Source organism: Ammospiza nelsoni, chromosome 6 (assembly GCF_027579445.1).
Source record: "Ammospiza nelsoni isolate bAmmNel1 chromosome 6, bAmmNel1.pri, whole genome shotgun sequence".
NCBI classification, from domain to species: domain Eukaryota; kingdom Metazoa; phylum Chordata; class Aves; order Passeriformes; family Passerellidae; genus Ammospiza; species Ammospiza nelsoni.
Window position 1 is genome coordinate 31,826,438 of NC_080638.1, and position 24,722 is coordinate 31,851,159.

A 24,722-nucleotide genomic window follows, 5' to 3' on the forward strand; every position below is an offset into this window, starting at 1 on the left:
AAAACAATCCTTCCAGAAAAATACACTGAAACCCACAACGCCACCACATCTTTCATGCCGTGAAATGGGAAACACTGAGTAATTCTTGGTTCTTCACATCAACTCTCACAACATTCCTGCAAAAGAGGCTCTCTTTTCCATCCGCTCAATCTTAAAATTACACCTTTCTTATGGATTTAAAGCTGTTTAAGATTTTGCTCATCTTAATTCTGAATATGTCCTCCCCATTCCCCCCAAGTCCACTGCAGCTACCTACATTAAACAAGCTTTGCACTTATATTGCACGTGCTATGAGAAGCTATGAAAGCTAAATTAAGCTGAACATTGCTTCCAAAACAGAATGTTTTAAAAGTTATTGATCTCATATGAAATGTCTTCAAATTATTTAAAACCATGTGTTGCTGACACAATTTTCAAAATTCTATGTCACATTATTAAAAAACTCCCACATCTTTTTTTGGAGGTGTTCTTACCCATGGAATTCTACACTGCAGCATACTAATGAAACAAGCTAATAGCTTTCCAAGATTGGACAAAAATAGACAAATTACTGAGGAAACAGCTCATTCCTTAAATTAGTTTACATTTTCTTTTGTATTTATATTTTTTTCCACAATAGACCCAACAGAGGCAACAGAACTTTATATATACCATGCAAGAAAGAGATCAAACAATTTATCAAGCAATCTAAATTTCTCCTGTATTTGGACAAATTATTCCTCTTTTGAGTCTCCATAATCACTCTGAATTCAGACCAGACTTTGGGTTACATTAAAGCGATTTCTGGTCAAGATGTAGGAAAAAAAATCAATGTAACCATTCCTTAGTCTTGCCTTTTCAAAACTTAGAATGAAATCAAGTCACTCAGTTGCAATACTATGAACTTTTACTTAAAGATTACCAGAAAAATATTGCTCTGTGGGTCTCTAAAAAAGAAAAAGTCCAGTAATCAAGGTAATGATGTGTAACTTACACAATGCTTCATCAGCCTCCTCAGATCTAAAACAGTGGCAGTGTTTTCTTGCTTTTCCTATTTTCAATGTGTCAATAGAATTAACTTTATTTACAAGGTTGTGGGCTTGTTTTACTTTTAATGCATAGTGTGTAGAACTGTACATGTAATAAAGACCTTACAAAAGCCAAGCAGTCAAAAGCAATTTTGCATTTCTATCTTTGTGAAACAATTAATTGTTTAACTATTTTTCTTTCTCCCAGAAATTAAAGCCTTTGGTGAAGTCCTGCATAAGTCCCAATATTTTGCTTGCAAGTCTCTTCTCTCAGTGCTTTCTTCTAGAAAGCTTGTGAGACAGTCAAAACCATACTCAGAGAAACTGTAGGTCCTTCAAGTACCTGAGGTCAAACCTGTGGCCAACTGCAAGACTGAAATGGTGAATAGAAATCTTACAGGCTGCAAAGGTTTGTGGTTATATGCCTAAAAAACTCACACTATTACACTCACCCATCCCTGTAGTAAGCAAGAGCAGAATCAATAGATTGGTGAGTATCTGGAACAACCTTCTGGCTGGAGGTCTTTTTTAAAGCTCCCACTGTGATGGAATAGACAACAGTACAAAATACTTACTCCTTTATCGGGGCTGAACCTGGTCATATGACTATTATCTTTATTTTTTATTTCAAGTCATAATAGAGTGAATACAAGCCAAGCATACTTTATCCTCTTCTTCAGTGCTGTGTTCAAAGATCTCTGGCCTAAGGGGATGCATTTCTATGCAGTTTTCTGAGAAAGGCTGGCACACCCATAAACAGCTTTTATTTGAATGATAAGATATAAGGCAAGGCATAGTAGAAACTCCTTGCACCATGAGAAAGTGGGAGGACTTCCAGTCTTCATCCTGTCTTAAACCAGGCTCCTTTCAATTCTTGGGCATTCACATATGACCAGACACTCAACACTCACACTATCATTTGTATTTCAAATTACCAGAGACACTGAAAAATCCTGAGCCAAGTAAGATTATTTACTTCCTTCCAAGCCATCCTACAACCTGCAGGACTGAAATTCTTTAAAAGCAATAGCAAAACATCACTTGTAGTACTATGTAGGGATTATAAGATTCCTTTAGCAAGCAAACAGTCTAAAATAGTCTATGATAAAGAGTTATTTCCATATGCAAGATGGTAAAGATACAATTTTACACTTATCTTGGAACTTTTCAAATATGATTTTATTTGATTTGGAACCACGTCCAACAATTCTACCTCAGTGTCAGCTGTTGGGAGCCACTACCATAAGAACAGCTTCAATGTGAGTGACAAACCCCTCTTTAAGCAGTTAGGAGTAATCATAACTCTTGTAATAAATGCATTTGTTACATCACAACAGTTTAGAGGCATATTCAATGTGGCCTAGCATATATGAAAAATACAATAGGGTATGCAATCTAAAAACAGCCAAGACATTACTCTTGCTAGTTATCACCTATTTCATTGCTGCTCTTCAAAATCTCAAGAAAGATCAATTTTACAGGAAACTGTCCTAACTATAACAAGAAAAAACATCTCTCAAAGGAAGTTCCCACCACCTGAATCAAAGACAAGGAGCATATAAAGATTATACTATTTAAGGTGCATACTCGTATTTTTTCAGGACTGACTATCTGGTTGTCTCAACTTAAGTTCTGTCTGCTTGCTTAAAGGCTATAAAGACTTGCAGTTTTGTTGTTTAAAGGAGAAAAATTTACCTAATATATTTCAACATACTCTGCTATACCATGGAATTACCTGAGACTTGAACTGGTTTGGCTTTTCATAGTCATTATCAAAGCTAAGATGTATAACACCACAGAGTAAATACAGAATTATGAAAGCTAGATTCCACCACATTTGAGAAGAAATCCTGCACAACTCCTATCTACTTCATTCATGCAAAATGCAACAGATGCAACTAGATAACCAAACTAAAGAAACTCACAAAAGGTATTTTTGGAATGCTGCTAGTAAAATAAACAGCAGCTAGCTAAAATTCACCAATAAGGCAAAGCACTAAAAGAGGTCTCATTCCATCCACCTACTCGCAACTCCAGTGGCCACAAGGCAGCTGCATTGGGGATTCTCAAGGATGGAACAAAACAGGAAACACAAAACAGGCAAAATGAAAAGCTAGCAGAAAGACATATTGTGACAGGAATTTAAAAAATAAGTAGCTGTATCATTGATCTGGCAAATCATCATGGAAAAATCAGAAGCACAGTCTCCTTCACTTGAAGGAAAAAGAAAAGAAAATAACGATTGGTTGCCAAATAGAGATCACAAGTACAGCATGCATGCATTAGCATTTCTGTGCACTGAACTGTATCAGAAGCTCCAGAAGATTTCTGTTTGTTTATAAAATATAAAAGGGCACATATCCACTCAGAGACAAGAAAAGCTTAATGGCAACATAGCTTAGATGAATTCTAAAATATCCCACTTCTAGAAGCAAAGTTCAAATCTTGGTAATGTCAATATAAAGTTTTATTTTTCTAAAGCAGATAGACCAGGCTCCTATACCATTTTCCACATTTGCCCAGCAGCTTTTTGGCAGAAATTTTTTTTGGATAAGACTTCAAAAACTTAGTCTTATTTGGTTTATGTTAATATTAATGTTTTCATGACTTTTCTTCAAGAAATTATGGTTGGCTTGATGCCTCTGACTTAAATTGCCATTCTCTTTCTAAAGCTTGTAGTTTCTTTCCATCAAAGAGGACCTGCACAACAACCATAGACTATACTAATAAAAACCTGGTAGAAGAAGAAAGACTATTAATCAGTAATACAATCAGAGCAGACTTCTAGCATGCTTCAACATCCAAGTTGCAGATACAATGTGAAAAATGTACATGCAAATTCTCTCGTGCTTAATCACAAAAACAACATGATGATAAACTGAGGCATAGAACATGTTCACATAGGAAAAGGGAATTTAGAATCCAGGGTAGGAGTAAAAGAAAAAAAAAAAAAAAATTTTTCAAATAAGTACTAAAATTGGCTAGGTTATCCACCAAGGCAGAGAAGTGGAGGAAGCTGTTGGCAACAGCAAAAAGACAGCTCTTCCAATAAATCAGAAGTCACATGGAAAGAGTGGGACTAATTCACAGTGAAGGAAATAATCTGTGAAGATGCCTGAGGCAGATTTCTAAAACAATTCTCAACTACATCCTAAAATGAACGTGAAGTTAGCGAAGATACTGGAGGATAAAGAAAGTGATTGGGAGAGAAAAGGGAAGAATGGAGGAAAAGAGAGGATGGGAGAGATGGAAAGACTCCCAGTAGAAAATAGGAAGTAGGAGTGACAGTCAAACTCTTTCCCTACAAAATAAAAACCAGAAAGCATAAACCATATTCTACATTGGTCTACAGGCTGAGGAGGAGAGGAATTAAGCAATATACTGTGGCAGGTTGTTGATTCAAATCCTAAAATTTAAATTGAGTTACCAGATCAAAGGAAGACTAATTAAAACAAAAATCAAGTACAGGGTGTGCAATTCCTCTCCTTAATTACTCCAACCGTAAACCTCAGGGCTTCACTAAGTACTTCACATTAGCTCACTTCTTCCACAGCTGAGCTGTTCCAAAGGCAGCAGCAAAGGGATGGCTGCCTGGAATTAAAATGAAATGCCTCTAACTTCCAGTATAGTCTTTGTAAGTGGATGTGGGTTTTCTCCAACTGGCAAAGCAAAAAGGCACCTCCTGCTGGGCAGACTCAATCAAAGAGGAAAAAGCTGGCTTCTTGGAAGGAAAAAAACATGACTAGCTGTTAAAAGGATTTTACTTTCTAGCCTTAATGGAGCATCCTGAATCAGGGACAGATGCAGCTACATCATCAGAGGACTTGTCCTAATCGTGGAATGAAGACTAGCTAGTAGACAGCTATAATAATTTACACCCTCAAATAAAATTCCCTACACTTTCCTATTTGTTTGTATGTTTCTGTCCAGCACACAGCCACAAAACCTGTTTGAAAGAGCAGTACAGGGAGATGAAACCCACTGGCAAATACTCAAGGCAGAATAAACCAAGATGTAAGCCCCTTGCAAAGTTACACTGTTCAAACTCAGTGCCAGGTAACATGTACTTAACATCTACTTTTTTACAAATGCAGTGACAAATCACATCTACATTGGTAGAGCACACATAATTGTCTATACCAAGTGCACTCAGGTCCTTGCCCAAAAGCAATCCCACAGAGGTGGGAATAACCCAGACTGTTTTCCCCAGCAGGTTTTTAACATGCATTACAGGAGCTTTATCTACTTCTACAGTACATAAAAATTTTGATTGGGCAGGGCCAGCCTGATTGGCAGCTCATCTGGTGTTGACTAACTAGGCTTAGGCTAAACGTGTATCCCAGTGCTTAAAAGTCACACCAAATGTGCTAACTGAGGCCTTGGCTAAATGTGTATTTCAGTGCTTCAAAGTCACACCACCCACTGCTCTTAGTGTAATCTTTAGCAATCCATGACATCATAGCATCTTTCAGAGTGTGGTGCACCATAGAGCGTGTGTTATATCCCCTCCCAGCTGTGCTCTGTGGCCCAAGTGTCTGAAATGGTTTTGGGGCTCATTATCTGATTCAATTCTTTCTGGAGTACCATGTTGCCCTAACACTTGCTTTTCAAGGCCCAGGATAGTGCCCCATGTGGTGGCATGGGACACAAGATACGTTCCTAGCCATTCTGTGGTTGCTTCCACCATTGTCAGCACATGCTATGACAGGTTTGAGAGAGTGTGATAAAATCAATCTGCCAGAGGTCCCCATATTTACATTTCAGCCATGGTAAAACCAGAGAGGCTTCACCCACTTGGCCTGTATTCCCAAGCAATCCAACTCCAAGAAGCCACAGGGTCAGAATACCAGGGGCTGCTACAAGCCCCACACTATCCATGGGCTGCAACCTTGATCACAGGGACCTGGGTCCCAGGAGAGCATCACCAGGGAGGAGCTATTCTGCACACCACATGTCCCATGCCCCACCACAGGGCAGGGATTTGGCACTGGGCTCATGGAGACATGGCATGGTGCAGCTTCTGGCAGCCTTGGAAGCACCACTGTGACCTCCTTGTATTTTAAAAACATCAGTTAAATAAAATAAAAATAAAGTTAGAACTGTCCTCTAGTAAATAAACATCCATTTTTGGCTTTCAAACACTTTTATTAACCCTAAAACCTGGAATTGGCAGAGTGATAAAACAACATGGGAATACAATACAAATGAAGCTCATTTCTAGGTCAAGTCTGACAGCATTTTCATTAAAATAAGTATTATAAGACCATCAGCAGAAAGGCCAAAGAATGAATCATGGACTAAATCTGACTGAACCTTCTTAACACAGCAATAAACTTTAGTGCTGAATCATAGTGACAGGATATTATTGGAGAAGTCCATGCTGCCACTCCAATTCTGAAGATTGTCAGTCCATTACCTAATGCTACTACTGAAAATGTTGAAAATCAACAAATGACCAAACAGTACGGCCTAAAAGTACATCACCAAACATAGCATAAGGTAACTACTTTGGAATATCCTAAATCAAATGTTTACATTTTGATTAGCAGAACTACCAGCATATTCTTAGCTTTGGTTATCAAACTCAGCCCCAGTAAGGAACATGGTATCCAAACTGTTCTGATAACATTACAATATTGTTAGACTTCCACTTCGTTAGCAGATTTTTATCTTTCATCTGCTATCAGAGGTCACATCACAAATGTTCTGTGGGAGTAAGTGAGACTAGAAATAAATAAAGAACTTCTATTAGAGAACAAGCTGTAAACAACATTTTATGAAACCAAACACTGGCAACATGTTTGAAGGGAATCTAGCACTATATATTTATGATTCAGATTGATTATGATTACTGTCCAGTATTTTTTTTTAAACTTCAACAAACTCAAGGACTTGGAGATGGTCTGCTTGTACCGAAAAAGAATTTGTGCATGGTTTCCCTAGGAGTATTTAACTGACAGAAAAACTTTGAAACTGTTCTTTCATGAAATGTGCCTATTGCTACAAACAGCAAACTCTGTAATTGATTTTGGCTTTCTTTCCTACACCATAAAATTAGTAACTCAAGTGCCATCTACTGTGTCTGCACTCAAGTTAAATGGAACACAGTGCCAAAAACATCATACAGAAATAACTCATCAATTTTATGCCAAATTTGATATATATCTTCAAGCATTGTCTTCCATGCAGATTAACATACACACTATGCTCAGAAGACTAGACAGTCACTTTTGTGGTATGCAAGTCAAGTTAATATAATTGTCTAAAGCAGATCTTCATATTTTTAATCACATTAAAAACAGAACAAAGAAAAAAAAAAACACAAAGAATTAGCCCGGTTTTCCTCTCATCTTGATTATGCTCTTAAAACTTCCTGTTTTCTTTCACAAGATCAAGGAACTCAGATATGGGGAGAAGAAAAAAACTAACAGCAAACACCAGAAAAACAGCATTTGTCCAGAGTCCCCATATAACTGTCACGAAAGCAACACTGCATTTTACACTGTTGAAAGCCCTGTTACACAAGGGCTTTCAACAGAAAACACACGGTATCTAAGAAATCCCTGGATTATTAAATATTTTCTTTTAAGTGTACTGATTTATTAGGGGAAAATTCCAACACTTCTCCTGAAAAAAAAGCTTCCTATAGAATGAAAACACAAGTAAAATATTACAGGAAAAAATACAGCTTGGAGTTATTCACACAGCACACAGCTTTAACTGTCTCATACAATGTCCTCTATTTCATGATGTACAGAATTGTGCATCAAAATTGCTTTGCTTCAGCAAAAGCAATACTCAAGGCAGGTGTCCTTGCAACGTTGCAATAAAGTTTGCTGGTGGATTCCTCTCAGCTTTCAGCTACATCCTTTTTCATCACATTCTATTAAAAGAGGGCTCATGGAAACTCACTCCTTTTTCTCCTCAAGTCCATCGGCATGCAAAGAAAGTTAAGATTTGGGGCTAGAAATACCCCCACGTGTATTATCAACTGCAGAGCATGGGAGCAGCTCTGCTGGGATGTTAGGGGGAGATGGCAGGTTGGGAGGAGTAGCAAATCCTGATCTTATACTTGCTTATTCTGCTGTAATTGCAGACATGTGGGAAGCAAACAAAATAAGGTCACGGCTTCAGAGCTATAACCTCCTTCTGCAAACACAGCTCCCTTCATTTGTAGTAGATGGAAGAAACAAATATAAAAAGACTTTCCTCTAATGTTGCTCTTTCCAGAAGAGCTCCCTCTCCAGCTTCACTGGCACATGGAGAGAAATGATACACAATCCTTTAAAAACAAAATAGCCACTCGATCACTGTCACCACAGGGAACCACAAACACCCAAGTTTAGGTGCCCAATGGAATCCAACCCCAGAATGGATGAGAGGCTGCATTCAAATGCCATCTGTGTTTCAGCATTCCTTTAAATATCAACTTTTTAAAAGTTCAAACATATACATGGTTATCAAGTAACAGGGAAAATTCATCCAGACTAATAAAATATGAAAGGTTGCCTCCTACTTATTGGTTCCAAAATAAACATGACAATCAGCATGTGTGATTAAACTTTGCTTCCAAACTAAACACTGTGTCATGCACACAATTCAGGGTTTAAAATACCACAAATATTCTGAAGGGGTCACAAGGTACATAAAGGCAAACATCAGACCATTTTAAAGCAGGAAATTTGGCAGAGAGGTACAAAGGGAGTGGTTGGGGGGAGGGGGTTGAAGGCTTGCTGTTCTGCAAGAAAAGAAGTACAATATGGTGCACACCTGGTTCTCCTTCAGCCCTGATTACCACTGTAACTGGAAGCACACACAGCTAGAAGGAGGGCCTGCACAGATCTCAAAACCAAATTATTCTGATGTACTCCAATGGCTGTTTGTCAAAGCACCATGCTATGAATACTCAAGTGTTCAGTCTGAGCTGACAACAGCCCTTTTCCCTATCAGCTGTGTTTTGGATTTCACGCTCATTGCCAGAGGGTTCACAGCTGGGAATTACATACAGGTCATGTGAAAACCTCTTCCTTTATAACAGTTCTGTTCTCAAGTCTTATCCTGCAAGAGAGGGCAATACCTGAGAACATATTCCAGCTGCCTCATCTTCAACTGGATTCACCTTACAAAGATAAACTATGTACAAGAGAACAGCCAAGGCTATGTCACGTCCCCTTTGCCCACTCTCCAGACTGCAGACCCCTTGCCTAAAACACTGCACATTCTTCCATTTTCAGGCTCTTGCATAGTTCCAACAGGGTGACCCAAGCCTGATGAAAAAACTGTTGTAATTCTAGGTATGATTTTTCTCTGGCAGCATATATCCTCCCTGATCTTTACAACTTCAGTATTTCAGGGAGAATCTTTTCATGATCCAGCCAACATGGCTCAATTTTAATTTCCAAGCCACTGCCTTTCTCTTCTCTGAACTTGTGAGCATCACAGTCAGTTTGCAACCACAAAGGCTGGAAAGAACAGAGAATGATAGAATTCACTCTACATTCAGGGAGAAAAGGATACACTCACCTCAATATCTGAACTTTTCATTTCTGCCAAGCAACAGGCAGAAAGCCAACACAACTTTGTAAAGAGAAATTCCTCTCCCTTTTGGTGATGAAAAGGCACCACCTTGTGGATGTTGCTCTGTGTGAAAGGCTTCACCAAATGGCAGAAAAGATTCTGCCAGTATAGCCAATCCCCAATTCTGTCAATGGGACCATCAAAGATACGTATAATGAAAAAATCACTGCTGAATAACAAATACAAGAGCATGTTTCAGCTAACAAAACACTCTGCCTAACTCAAGTGGTAATTAAAGCATTGTTGTGTTCAATCTCGAAGTGAATATTGAAGTTCTTCAGCTAAATCAACTATGTAAAACCTTAACAAGGGAAGAAATTTAACTTACAACATAAGAAAATAAGCTTCTTTACAACCCCACCTGTATTTATTATTCTCCAGCAAGCACTTATTAGATACTTATTGCAAGAATCTAAATTAACAATTTATTTGATTGTTAAAATAGTACCAGTTTTTCATAAGCAATAGACAAATGGCAGTCACAGTCAAAAGCAAATTTAATTAGACCCTGTGCAAAATACACACACATTACCTCAGTCTGAAATAAACCACCCAAAATCATTATAGGACAGTACATCCTAGTAGGAATATCAGTATTTATTTCAGTCATTGTGCAAACAAGATTTGCCACAAAGAATTCTGCATCCACAGGCCTGTTCATTAAAGGTTCTTTTTCCTGTGCATATCAAACTTGAGCCAGGGGAGATATCAGACAACACAGCTAAGAATATAATCCAAACAACTTCCAGCTACTAGAATATATGCTTTCCTATCAAAAGGCCATAAATGCCTTCTGAAAAGCAATTGATAGAAGACAAAACTAAAGACAATGGGCTGGTGCAATACAAAATGAGTATCAGAATGCAATACCTATATATTTGGTGTTCTGAAAATACAGGAAACAAAAAATGCCTATGATTCATCTTTTAAAAGGTTGTTGGTTCCTTTCTACATTATATTCTACCAACATTGCCAGAGCATTTATGCAATTTACATAGAATGAGCAAACAAAAAATCCACACAAATAAAAAATCAGCAGTTCTTGAAAATGCTTCTATGCTTAGTGTTTAATGTAAATGCTAGTATTTCAATGTCCAAAAATTTGAAGAAAAAATGGATTGCAATGACTTCTAAAACAAGGAATTAATTCTATCTAAGTTTTGGTAACTCAAAAGCCAGTACCTATAGTTTCAGTATAATTAAAGAACTTTGTTGAAATTATTTCTTACAAATTATCTGCCATACATAGATTTTATCAATAGAGAGAACACACCTGAGAAGAACAAGCACATTTAAGTTTAGTTTTAACCCACACAGCTGAAAAACACATCTGTTGTCTAATTAGTGCTCTAACTGAAGTGATAGGAACAAATAAACCACAGCACAACATCCAATAGCATCAAAAATCCCCCATACTGTTCCTGCTAAACACTTGTGCATCAGCACCACAAATGGAAGGAACCTAAATAGGTCAGGTTTTACGTTCTAGAAGAACTCAAAAGTCTGGGGAAATACTTGCAAAAATAAAAAATGGGCAAGGAGAGATGAATTCAAGAAAGCAGAAGCTGATACAAGGATAACTAAGTTTAAAAAAAAGACAGCTTAGCAACACAGCTGTTCCTTTCAAAAGGCTGTAGGAACTATAGCAGAATAAAAGTGAATAAGTCAAAAAGAAAGGATATTGCATCCTGTCACCCTGGTGGAAAGTTATTCAGGAAAAAGAATAAAATACCTCATAAGATAAAGTGTATATTTATTTGTGTATGATTATATATTTATGCATACAAAAAAGTCCACATAATTGTCAGAAAATTATGACTGTTATATCACCTTCAACCACATATATAAAATAGTAGTGAGTCTAAATCTGATGAGTACAGCCTGAATTTTTCAGCCACACACATTTTTATCCTAACTGGCCAGGACAATGTGGTTGTGCTTATTTCAGAAAACTAAAAAATCCAAGAAATTCAACCATGACTAAACAGGCACTGTAAACCAACAGCTGCTTTAGAGCATATGGGGAACATCTCTTCAGCCTTGAACAGATAAAGTGAAGAATGTAAAGAAGAGAGTGGAAAACAGAAGACTAGCAAGAAAATCACACAAAGGGGTTTAACTTGAATTTAAGCTGCCACTTTCTTCACCATTTCCAAGAAAATATCACTCTTTATTGAAATTAAGTTTAATTTTGAGAATAGTATAATAAGGTGGTAGATTTAAAGCTGTCTTTAGTCACCTAAATTAAAGGGGATAAGAGGAAGGATAAACAATAAAAGACATTAACCTTCAAAACAGGAGAGGTACATACTGAAGGAAAGGAAAAAGAAAACCTTTAGGAGAAGGACAGATGTTCTCAGCTGCTATATACAATAGATGAAGCTCTATGGTGATGACAGCAAAAACTCAAGAGAAATCTCAATGTCAGTTCTCACTTCCAATTGCTTTAAAATTTGTTGCAGGAAGATGGAGGAGGGTCAGCTTTCTGCTTCCATTTCAGTATCATCAAAAACTGTAAGCTGCTTGCTCTCCAACATAACTTTAAAGTATTTGTATTTAACAGAAACTCTGCTGTCTTTATTCTTCTGATAAAACTTCCACATGCCGACATTGGGAGAGTGGATCCAAAAAGGAATTTATTATTACCAAATGATTAAGAATATCAGTAGTGTGCACTTTACTAGATCACTCACATTCGAAGGGATATAAATGACCACAAGCATTTAGTGTGTATTAAAAGCCTTCAATTTAAACATAAACAAAATCTCCAGATTAAATGTCAGAGCAAAAGTAGGAAAGCTTAATGTCTCTGCTCAGCAGTAACTCCACAGAGTCTAAACTAGAGAAAGCAATGTTTACAGGCAGAAATACTCTTCTTTACTAGACCAGCTGACAGGCAGGTTTCCTCTTTTAGTGAGCTCCTCCTTTTCCTGACTGCATCAATTGAGCTATTTAAAAATAACCCAAACTTTCACCCCTATCAGTATTTCTTTGCTTTACCTCATCAGTTACAACTCTGAATTGGGAAGGAGATTTATTGACGCTGAGAAAAAAATCTGGAGTAGTAGAAATACTCTGAGGTCACAAATTGTGTTAGTACATGGATTATTGAAAAATTCTAGCATTGATAAAAAATATTTTAACACTATAACTCCATCTATAGTTCCTGACAGAAGCACATGACAGTAATTAAGTTTGTGTGAATTTTTTAGATTTCAGGAATACAACCTATATGACGTTTATCACTGATACCACAGCGTGATGAACCAGGCCTCTTTGATACCACAGAAATTTCATCTTCCTTGAGTTTCTCTTCACATTTAGCAAAATTTATGAATCAAATCTAAATTATGTTTTGCTTAAAAAAGAAGGCAATTACTTATATCATTCCTTACACAAGAGAATCTTAAATGTCAGTTATTGAGCTGCTAGAAAGAAGGCAGTTTGCTATGCCACAAGAGCCAATGTTGTCTATCCTTCAGATGAACTGGGGTCAAGTGACTGATCATTCTTAATGACCAGAATTTCTTTGGACATTATCAGTATTTGAGGAACACCACAGTTACAAAAATCCAAACTTACACAATACAAATAATACAGTTCGGTTTAATAGAATCAATTGCAGTGTTTGCATGACATAAATAGTCTTTGGGCATGGCTACAAATTCTTAGGTTTTCTGCTCCAAACTCCAGAAGGCTCTACAAGCACATCAGGACTAGGTTCACATTTTTAAGCAGCATCCACCACCCAGGCTGCCTTGCTGATTCCAAACAAGTTGGTGAAATGTACAGAGTTCCAGCAGTTTAATGCACTCCAGTACCAGCAAATTAAATTGTGTGATTGCTATACAGGCCCTCATTTCCTGGCTATTCACAGATCTCCTGTGCTTAGTATCTCCTTGTATTTGGAGGGCTCTATGAAAAAAAGGCAGCAGCTAGTCATTGTACCAATACTCCATGACATAATCACCAGTATGCAGAAGACTCAGCTGCAGTGACTCAGAAGAAAGAGGGCAGGCTTCTGCACAGATTGTTCAGCCTTGAGAGGGAAAACACAACTATTATTCCTAGTCAATTATTCCTTCAGAAGGAATGATTGCAAAGCCAACTGCAAAACAGCAGTGCTTTAGGGTAAATAGAGCTCAAAGTAAAAATGAGCATTAAAATAATTGAAAAGAAGACATTCTTTCAAAGTAATCCTATTGATGAACACTCCAAAACCAAAAAAAAAACCAAGCAAACAAAACACAAAGGCCACTGAAACACAACCCTAATAACAGACCAGTCTACTACCACTTAATGGCTGGTAATAAGTGGCCCTTGGCAGGAAAATAACTTGAAGGCTTTGGGAATTAATGGACACCGAATTTGTTGGGTTGTATTTTAACAGCCAGCATCTTAGACTGCAAAGAGATTCACTCAGAGGTGAATGATTGGACCGAATGCAGGTCCACAGTCATGTACCCATAATGCAATTTTTTCCCTACCACCTTTGTTAAAAAGATGACAAATATTTCATTATATCCTATCAGCAAAAATTATGTTATTCTAGGAGACAAAAAGAAAATTATTTTAAATTTATGCAAGTATTATTACTTTAAAATTGAAAAGACTACACATTTATGCTGACAGATTTTACCTGGCACTAAAAAATGAAAAAATCTATTATGATTCACAAATTGTGGTACTTGGAATTCAACAGCACTGAAATTTTTAAAAAAGACCATGCACACAGAGAGGACCATACAAATGCTTCTGGAACTCTGCACGTCCAAGGAACTATTTAGTAACCATTTTGCTTTAGCAATAATTTGAATTGTTATTCTCCAGTAACTGTTCAGTATCAAGCACAAAGTACTTTGGCAATCTACATACATACTACTTTCTACATCAATTTCTATCTTTGCTGCAAACAAATTAATTTTCATCCACATTTTAATAGAGGGTGTCAAAAAGCCCCACACATACTACCCATAGCCCCATTACTTTCAAATCAGACCTCACTACAGGGTCTATCTTCAGAGCAGATCAGCAGCTAAAGTTTGCACAAAATGTTCTAAAAATAGAATGACAAGATACAGGACTACAACAACTACATACAGAACCTCTCATGAGATGAAACAAACCACTGTTACTTGAAATAACTGCTGCAACAAACGTAGACCAAACAAAAGAACAAGAAAAGTACCACATGCCAAGTAAGTTAAATCAAGATCATAGACTTTCACCTGAACTTGAACTTATAGTCTTGGACAATTTAATAAGTTCTCAGTAAAATTTCCTCTTACTAGCAGACAAAGAACAGGAGCTGGAGATAATGACATTATACAGACTCTTAAAGCAGCAGCTGCAAAATCTTGGGTAATAGTTCAGCCATAGCACACTGACAGATGGATATGGAACTATTAATAATGAAGGAATGCAAGCATGTTCTGAAGGGTACCAGCTATTCTGTGGCTTGTTAGACATATCATTCTGAATTTCAGCACAGGAAGAAATACTGCGGTTTGAAAATCTACTATTCAGCATAATTTCTGACCTCAGCTATAATTCATTATGCATGGATATATTACAACTCCAAATACAGCATATTATGATGCATTTTAAAATCAGAATGCACATATTAAAACCAGGACACTGACCTAACAGTGCACAAAAGCCTTAAGCAGCATAAGGATAGGTTGCATACAACCAGGCACCACCTTTTGCCAAAGTACAAAGCATCACAATAATGGTATGTTATACAGTCCTTCCTAGAACAGTTCCAAGTTTAAAGAACATTTCAAGCTTTTTCTTTGCTCATTCTGATTAATAATCCCTCTAGCATTTTTACTCAGCTCATTCTGATTAATAATCCCTCTAGCATTTTTACTCATGATATCCTTTTTACTGAAAATGCAGTTTTACATTCAAAATCCATGCTGCTGCCACAAACCACACACTCCTGCCCCTCCTTTCTGCCTACATTAGTGCCTGTTCAGGTGAATGATTGCCCACTACATTTTTTCCCCTGGTTTGCTTTTTCAGCTGGTTTACATCCTTGTCCGGGCTCATAAGCAAGCACAAACCAGTTACAAATGTGACAGTGAAATGAATTACAAGGCAGGTAGGAAAGAAAGAATCCCTGCCACTTGGTGACCACCTCTTGGATTACTCACACTTTCTGTAAGCAGGCAATTAAACTACTACCCATGTATCACTTGTGATTTGCATAGGTAATTTTTTCAGCTTGCAGTTTGTACCTGGTGTTTTGTTTCCTAGGGACAACTTCAGAATGGCAGCTGCAGGTCAGTGGATTGCCACATTGCTAGTGGTGGCTCTTCTGTGACTCCTTTGGGCCAGTTGAGAAAGGAGACACAGCAGTAAGTGCTGCTGCCAATCCCAAACAGGATCTCTACAGTAACTATTTCCTTTCCTGTTGTCAATCTGCTCCTTGAAAATATGACAAGCTTCACAAAGTGTTTCAGCAGCCTCTTTGTTTCTTGCAGCTCCATGTTAGGGATATCACAGAAGCAGAATAAAACACATTTGCTCTAACACACAGTGCTCTAGTTCTGTGCACATGCTGTGTGCCCAAGGCCCCCTCAGAAACCTTGTACTCACTGCCCAGGAATGATTGTTTCCATTATTACAGTTCCAGAAAGAGCTGTGACAGAGCTCTTCCATGCAAACACAGGAAGTTATACAAGCCCAAAACGCGCCAGCCTTAGATGACACAAAAATTTAAGACTTAGAGAAAGACACATCACCCTATACTCAACTTCAGCTACTAGTATTGTTCATAAACTTTACAGGAAAACAACTTCAGTTTGGTATGTCAAAGACTGCCAATATCTGAAGCCATTTTGCTTAAATTAATGCTGTTGAGAAGCAAAGTACCTAGAGCACCAGCAGCCTTAAGCAAGCCCCTTTCTCCCTATGGGAGACCTTTACATTAAAGTTACACAAAGTAGCTAAGCAGTAAACACTTCTAAAGTAATTTTTCTCTCAAGAACTAAGTTTTCAGTTGCACGAAGGAAAACCAATTCATGTATTAGAACTAATCTTGCTGATCAGGACAAAATGAAAACTGTAGTATCATAGACTGCCAAGAATCCAGTCAAGACCTTGGATATTGTTGAAGAGAAAAGCACTCTTTGCCTAGGTCAAAAGTAGGAGATACAATAAATACAAAAGTAACGTATGGAAAATACTGGAATCTAGAGACAAAGAAAGTTATTTTAATGCTAGGTTGGGCAATACAGCTTATCCAAATTGGAGTATCAAATGTTAGGACTATTGAGTTGGAAAGAAATACTGTCATTATTAAAATTCAGATGTAGTCTCAACAAGAAAAACTAGTGCCTCATTCATTCCTGTCTAATCAAAACTTTGCAGAAAACTGTTCAGTCCTATTCAATAAAAACCTAGAAATCTCATTTTGTTTACTTACTATATACAGCAGAAACACTAGACTCTCAAATGAGATATAGCTACGCATTTTGAAGAGAGGCAACATGACAGTTTTGATGAGGTTGCTGAAATCCATGCAGACTCTCAAAGGAATCTGTATTAGAAATGGCTCTCCCTCTGTTTTATACTAAATGTCTGCCAAAAGAATTAAAAGGCTATTAAAATGATGGGTTTTCTACTTTAATAGAAAACTGGGTGAAAAAAATCAACACATATAGCTGAAATTTCATAGAACAATGATATAAAACATACTTGTTCTCAATAAAGAAGATGAAGTCTTCTTACATAAAGTCAGAATGAAGTTTCTCAGGAGAGCTTATGTTATAGCTCATAGATTCCAATTCCAAGCAAAACAGAGTAAGGAAACCAGAGCAATACAAAGAACTCCTCTAATGCATAAGAACTTCAACAGCAGAAGAAAAAGTGCACACTGAAAAGCTTGCCCTGCAAATCTAGATACTTCTATTTTCAAGGCAGCACATGATCCTCAACCATCTAGCTGCAATAGTTTAGTCTGGTTTTTATTACATGTGGAAAGAAGGAAATTTTGCAGACTGCAAAAGGCAGGTTCTGCAGTTAACAGCAGCAAGCAGACTGCATCATCATGGAGCTTCCAGACCAGACCTGATCAAAAAGCAGCCCCAGCAGCACATCTAGTTCCACATGACTGCAATGTTCTCACAAAGCAGTCCTGTAGACACAAAGAGGAAAGTGGTACCATCATTTCTATTACCCCCAGTTTCCAAGAAAGTAAAATTTTACTTTTGATCTCTGGGCACATTTGTATTATAAGAGACATATGCATTGCCCAATCTTTATTTTGTTTTATCCCCATCCCTTTATGCCTCAGGGGGGGTGGTACAATATTACCTAGGAGTAACAATTGCAGAGCTGGTCCTCATTATTCCCAGAAGTCCTGGGCCTGAGTAACCAAAAAGCAAACTAACACTGGAGAATATGGAAATCAGATCACTAATTTGTGTATACTGAGCTCATACACGAGCTCAAGATTCAACAAGGAGCTCAAGACCCATCAAGATTTTTCTAACAACTTGCAATTTGGTCAAATATTCTTTGCATTGCTATCCTGTCTAAAGACTCAAATCCCTTTCAGCTATAAATTAAGCTATAAATAATGCAAATCCTGAAATATTCCTAGAGAACTTACAGTTTAAATAAAATCAGAGGACAAGAAAGAAGCACAAGAAAAAATTCAAAAAGCACTGAATACTAAGGATTTCTCTGCAGAGTCACAAAGAGACCATTGGCCCCAAGGTCCAGGCAGTTGTTCATACAGTCAAAACAGTACATCTTGTCAAACGCTAAACTCCCAAGACAAGGCATAAAAGCCCATCAGTACAATCAACTGTTATTTTTTACAGCACATACAAAATAATGTGACAGGGCAGGGAAAACAAACAAACAAACAAACAAACCAAAACCATCCCAAACAAAAAAACACCATATTTTTATATAAATACTGTATTTTTATTTTAGCAGTAGAACATCACATATAGGTATGCTACTAAAACTAGAAAAATATAACCTAGATTAATCTATGCAAAGTTTATTGTAAATGACACATAGCAGTTATCAGTGTTTAAAGGTCTCTCACTGAATAAAATGGTACAGTCTGCATGAAGTCTGGTTCTACCCAACAGTTACACAAAGAATCTGTAACAGAATGAATGATCATTTTTCTTGCAAAAACAGATAAGTAGGGAGGAGACTGTAAGTAAACCATGAGATCAGAATTCAAAATCATCTTGGCAAGTCAGGAAAAATAACATTAGAAGGAGCAACTAGCTAAGCAACAAAGTCAGCAGATGCAGATTCAAGATTTTAATAATTGGTAAGTAAACAGCATCAGGTTGTTGCAAAGAAAGCAAACTGTGTTATGATGCATAAACATGAGGATGCCCTGCAAGGCATGAGAAGAAATCCTCCTCCATACCTAAACTGTGCTAGAGATTCAACTGGAATGTTGTCCACTTCTGGGCACCTCACTTACAAGATTATGTCAATTAGCTGAAGGTAACCCAGAGAAGCGTAACAACAATGAGGGTTAGAAAATCCAAGAAACTGTTTATTTACTTTGGAAGAAGTCTTTCAGAAATTCAAGTCAAGGCAGATATCAGAGAAAGTGCCTGCCCTACTTTATAGCAAATATTGTGCATAATCATAGAGCAGATTAAAAAAAAAAAAAAAACTGGCAGTAAAATCTGATTCCTTTCAACTCCCTCTCCTATATGTTAATCCTGGTGTGCTCCTTCTACATAATTTCATATGTGCAATTGTGCAGAATGATAGCTTTTGGCAAAGTCACTTGCACTGTAAAATGGAAAAAGCAATGTAGGGAATACTTTAAAAGAAAAAACAAACTGAATTCAAGTATCATATAACTTTAAACTACCTCCTTTGCTGTACTTCATCACCACATGAAAACAGGAAACATTGCTCTAGCATTTCTCATTCCTTTTCCTCAGCAGTAATAAACATTTTATGGTATAGATGGTCCAAAAGGAACAGTGTCAGGCCATAAACTGCATAAACATATATTCTCCAGACACATTGAAAAAACAACACAAATGGCAGAAGTACTGAAGGTAGTTATAATTACATTTTAACCAGCCATTTTAAACTAAAAGCTGTGCACCTTCTAAGGATAATTTATAACAACTGTGAGAAGACAAAGCCATCTACCTTTACCACTCTAACAACATTTAACAGTTAAATTTACCCCCTTTTATCAAAATTGGGTTTTGCTCAATACTGTAAAGTGGAGGAATAATTGAAGCATAAACAGTCTGCCAAAAAACCCTGAGTTTATGAAGTTTCAGCTAGGGCAAAGAAAGAAGGTTGTTCTGTAAGTTCCCATTAACCATCTTGGTTTCCCAAGTAAGCAACAACAAAAATTAAAATTCATGCCAAATCACACTTTACAAATAATACTGCTCACATAAATGTGAAAGTCTGACATTTACTTTTTAAGTAGGTATTTCTAAAAAAATAAAGGCTAACATTATAATACTTAATTAAAAAATCCAAAGCTATGGACTCAGTTCTGGGCATGAAAGAACTTCTAAGTATAACATGGTACAAAATCTTAAAATCATAGAATGGTTTGGGTTGGAAGGTACCTTAAAGATCATCTAGTTCCAGCTCCTCTGCCATGGGCAGGGAACATTCTGCTAGATAAGGCTGCTCATCCAACCTGGCCTTGAAAACTTCCAGGGATGATACATTGCAACTCCTCTGAGCAACCTGTTCCAGTGCCTCACCACACTCATTTCACAACCTATTTGTTACTTAAACAGATAAAGCACACTGAACAAGGTTAGGTGCTTCTCTTTAAAGCAAAACAGATGATGTTTAAAACCAAAAGTTCTGATACAGCTCACACACCTGCAATTTTCTAATGCTGTTCAGTTCACCATTTAATGATATGAACACCAACAAGAATTTTGGTTCAGGGGAAGTGAAACATCTTGAAGAGAACAAGAATCGGGTTTTTTTAGAAGAAAGTTAGTTTTGGAAGTAATTGAAGTAATATGGCTAGTTAAATTCTGGAAACTCAGTTCCAAAATACTTTCTTCTGATAACATTAACTCATTTAATTTCCCACTTAATATTTAACTTCATTAAAGAAACACATGATTCCATGTGGCGTAACTTGTAAGAGATTTCTCTTTCTAGAAAACTTCAAAGTGGAACCAATTCTCTAAGCTTTACAAGTAAAGTTTCTTTTATTCTAGTTTTAAACAACCTGTAAAGATAATTCAATTACAGTTTCTGTAACGCTGGTATTAAACAATTTTTAATAGCTAAGAACAAAAAAACAAGTTTGCATTTCAGCAGCTTTACAGTTCCGATATAGACAAAATAACCTGAAAATCTAATGCATCTCCATAATTTTGGAAAAGTCATCATACAGCACTGCTACATGATGTAACAATAAATCAACTATGTACTTTTACCAAACTCTGCACATATTTAATTCAAGATGAACTGGCTTCTAAACAACACTTCTTCAGTAATCTTTTATTTTGGAATCTGTTTTGCATTCCATAAACTAATATTTTCAAATATCAGAACAGCAATAGCTAAAGTGCAGAAGAGGTGGCAAGCAACCATCTATGTGGAAGCAGAATAAAAAGAAGCAAGAATGAGGCTAAATGGGAATACTTGATTATAAACAAGTCTTGACATATATAAACAAAAAGAAAACGAACAGCTCGAATACTCCCTTTGCCAACAGAAACACTTCAGTTTTGAGACACTTTACTGCAGGAAGATGAGACAATTCAAATTAACAAAAGACAGCAGAAAAGGCACTGCAAATGTCAAGTAATTTCTCCATATGAAGTGACTTCGAGACAAAAAAAACTTACTCATCCTAGAAGCAAATATATACTTAGCTAAACATTTGGCTTTCCAAAGTAAACAAAAATGTTGGGTCTAAGTTTAAGGAGCATAGCAATTGTGAAGTACTGAAATTAAAATCTAGGAGATCAGTGTGAAAAGAAAATTGACTGTTACAGATCTGTTATCATAAATATTAAGTGTAGTTTTAGTTTTTAAATGGAGCATGTTGATTGTAAATGGGGAAAAATATTACCTGTGGAACTTGTGAACTACTGTTAATTTATTTAGCACAGAAAATAAAAACATTGGAGAATAATTACATAAGGTTTGTCTTCCATTTGCTCTAAAAAACCACACATGAGAGATTAAAGTCTCTCATCGTAAGTTACTTCATATTTTCAGAAAGAATAGATAAAAAAAGAACAGACCATGCTATTATACATTTGCTGGTAACAATAACCAATATATTGATCATAAATAACAAAGGTTCGCTTCAGTGATCTAAGAACATAAGCCAGACAAAAGCATAAAGGACAGCAAATGTTGTCATTTGATTAGCCTTGGGGTTTTACAAAGCAAATTTCATCATCAGTCTCAATTTGACATTTAAAAGAATGCTTAAAGCAGTTTGGTTTTGCAACTGCTGCCTCTGGAGTCCTTTTTCACAGAGATGTCTAGCCAGCTTCACTTATTTTCTGAAGTATTAATGACTAGAAAATCAAAGTCTATGAACAACAAATTTTATAAGGTAAAATATTTAAATCTCAACAATAATTCTTGTCATATTGGGTTTTAGTTTTAGCTCTTTACTGAAAATGAGACATCTCTCAACTAGCACAAACACAGTATTTGGTGAAAGTAATTCAATCTACTAATAATATACAGTTTCCTGTGAATATGGAAGAAGAAAGAAAATTCAAAGCATATTTTACTTTCTTTCTTTTTCAGAAGGCTAAGGAAATCAGAAAGCCACACAGGAAGCATATAGGACTTATTACTGTTGCTTAGTTATGTAATCTGGTAGACAGTGTCCACACATATTGTAAGAGAAGACATTCAGATCCAAATGCTCTCAACTACAAGGCGCTCTATTGACATATAAAGGTAACAAATTTTTCATCTAGATTTCCATATTCACTGGATTTCAACAAGAAAGGGGATTTTGTTTCATTGGTAATCAAGCTGCCCTTCTCAGTTTCCAGGAATTGCTTTTGAGCTGACTGGCTAGCTCCAACCAAACCTGGGATAAAAAAAGTATGGATTGGTTACAACTCTGTGCAGGAAAAGGAAAAAGGGACGCTGCTACTTAGTGCCCCATGGAGGCAAAATCTTCAGAGACTGTTCAGTCATCAGCAGGGCTGCCAGGTCCCCTGTCAATTTGCCATAAGTGAACTAAACATTGCGCTGCCTCTTGCCCTGGCATCACAGCAAATGCCTAGAATGAACCTGGGCTTACTGCTAAGTTACATGGAAAAAATGATCTGAAAAGGCTATCAGGCATCATACTTCACTTTTTGAGAAACAACTTAAGCTTTACTAATGCCCCTAAATATAAAAAAATAAAAAGCAACTTTGCTTTTCTTTGTACTTTACAAACAACAACAAAAAGAAACACAAAAATCCTCCAACAACAAAAAATTAGGTCAAGCAAAAAGTGGCAATCACAAATCATGATCACTAGCTTCACTCAGTGGCTAGGATAGTAAAATTCAATTAATATGCTTATTATTTTTTTCTCATCTCAAGACATGGATTAAGTTTTCATTTACTACAACTGTTTTAAATTTTACACTGAGGATGGCAACTGCTACTTTCCAAGGAGCATCTATATATTGTCCAGACTCAGTACAAGATCCTTATTAGTAATGACCCTATCTTCACAATATCCTCTCACTGAACAGTTCTGCCCCATTTTACAACCTGAAAATAGAAGCGCAGAGAAGTTAATGAACAACCACCGTCAGTTTTGGTATAATCAATATCAACTTTTTTCCCAAATAGAACTACCTGCCTTGAAACAGCTCCCCTTGAGTTTGGTAAAAACTATGACCCCTAACCACTTCTGCACATCCAACTCAATAACCTGACACCACAAACACATAATTATAAACAGTTAGAGAGTTCATAATGCCAACAAAAATAACTGCATTAAAATCCTTTTAACTCTGGCATAACATGGTAGCTCAGGGCTTCCACAAACTTAACCTTATTTGAAACCGTTTCCATTTTAGGAAATGGGGGAGGAATGCCCACTTAAATATACCCATGATAAGCAGCTATTTATGTTTAGTAATGCATTCCAATGATTAATTAGTCCAGTAAGAACACACCTCTTATTTGAAGTCTGACCTTGCTTAATTCAGCTTCCAACCACAAAACTGTGGTACACCTGTGTCAGCCAAAGAGTGCTTTTATCAAATACCTCTTCACCAAGTAGGTGCATATTCACTAATGAAGAAGCCCTTAACGTTTCCTTAGCTAAGCTAAACAAAGTAAGAACCTTATGTCTTCTTCACTTGGACTGCTCTCCCCCATTCATTTTCAAGGCTGTTCTCTGGAAGCTGCTTTTTCACCACCCTCTCTGCAGTGCCAACATCAGTACTGCTCCAATAAGAGTTATGGCTGATATCTCCTAATTTCCAATTCCCTTGTTTTACTACTCACAGTTTTTCACCAGACGCTTAGCTACAGCCAAAAGGATCGATTTCAAGTTCAAATCCTATCAGCCTCAGATTCAATCTCCCTAATTGTTGCCCAATTTAGCATTTAGTTGCACTGATTGTGCCATGAAGTTACATTCATGTATCCAATTTATTAGTGATCTAAATCACTTTGCAACCTTACTAATGTCCTTAGTCCCAAATTTATATTTATTATTTTCTAGATAAGTAAAAACATCTGAAATAATGCCAACAGAGTTATTTACAGTGAGAACCTCAGATACTCTGTAAGGGAAGTTATTGGAATACATGGAAGAGCAGACTGATTTTGCAGTATGCACCAACACTTGCAGATGCACAACACACTCCAGCCTGAAATGTCAGAGATTCAAATCCAGCTCAGTTTCATCATTTCAGCGAAAGTGGAGGGCAGGGGCTATCTAAAGGAGAAGAAAATGGAGAAATAGAGAAAAAAAAATCTTCTCATAAAACTTCTCCTCTTTCTCAAAGGGCTGCATAATATTTTATCAAAATATCAGACTGTACACTATTACACACAATTCTTTCCTGGCTTTATAAACAGTCGCTATCAACTTTACTGGGTGCACTGACTGGGATGCTATCTTCTGTACATGAACCTTAAAGGCACTTAGGCAGGGTT

General features: G+C 36.8%; 1 protein-coding gene across 7 annotated transcripts in view; it reads right to left on the reverse strand.

Annotated features, from left to right (window-relative positions):
* The window catches only part of RAD51B (RAD51 paralog B), a 356,726-nt gene that overhangs the window by 319,350 nt on the left and 12,654 nt on the right, over positions 1 to 24,722 (reverse strand). The gene's annotated exons all lie outside the window — the stretch shown is intronic.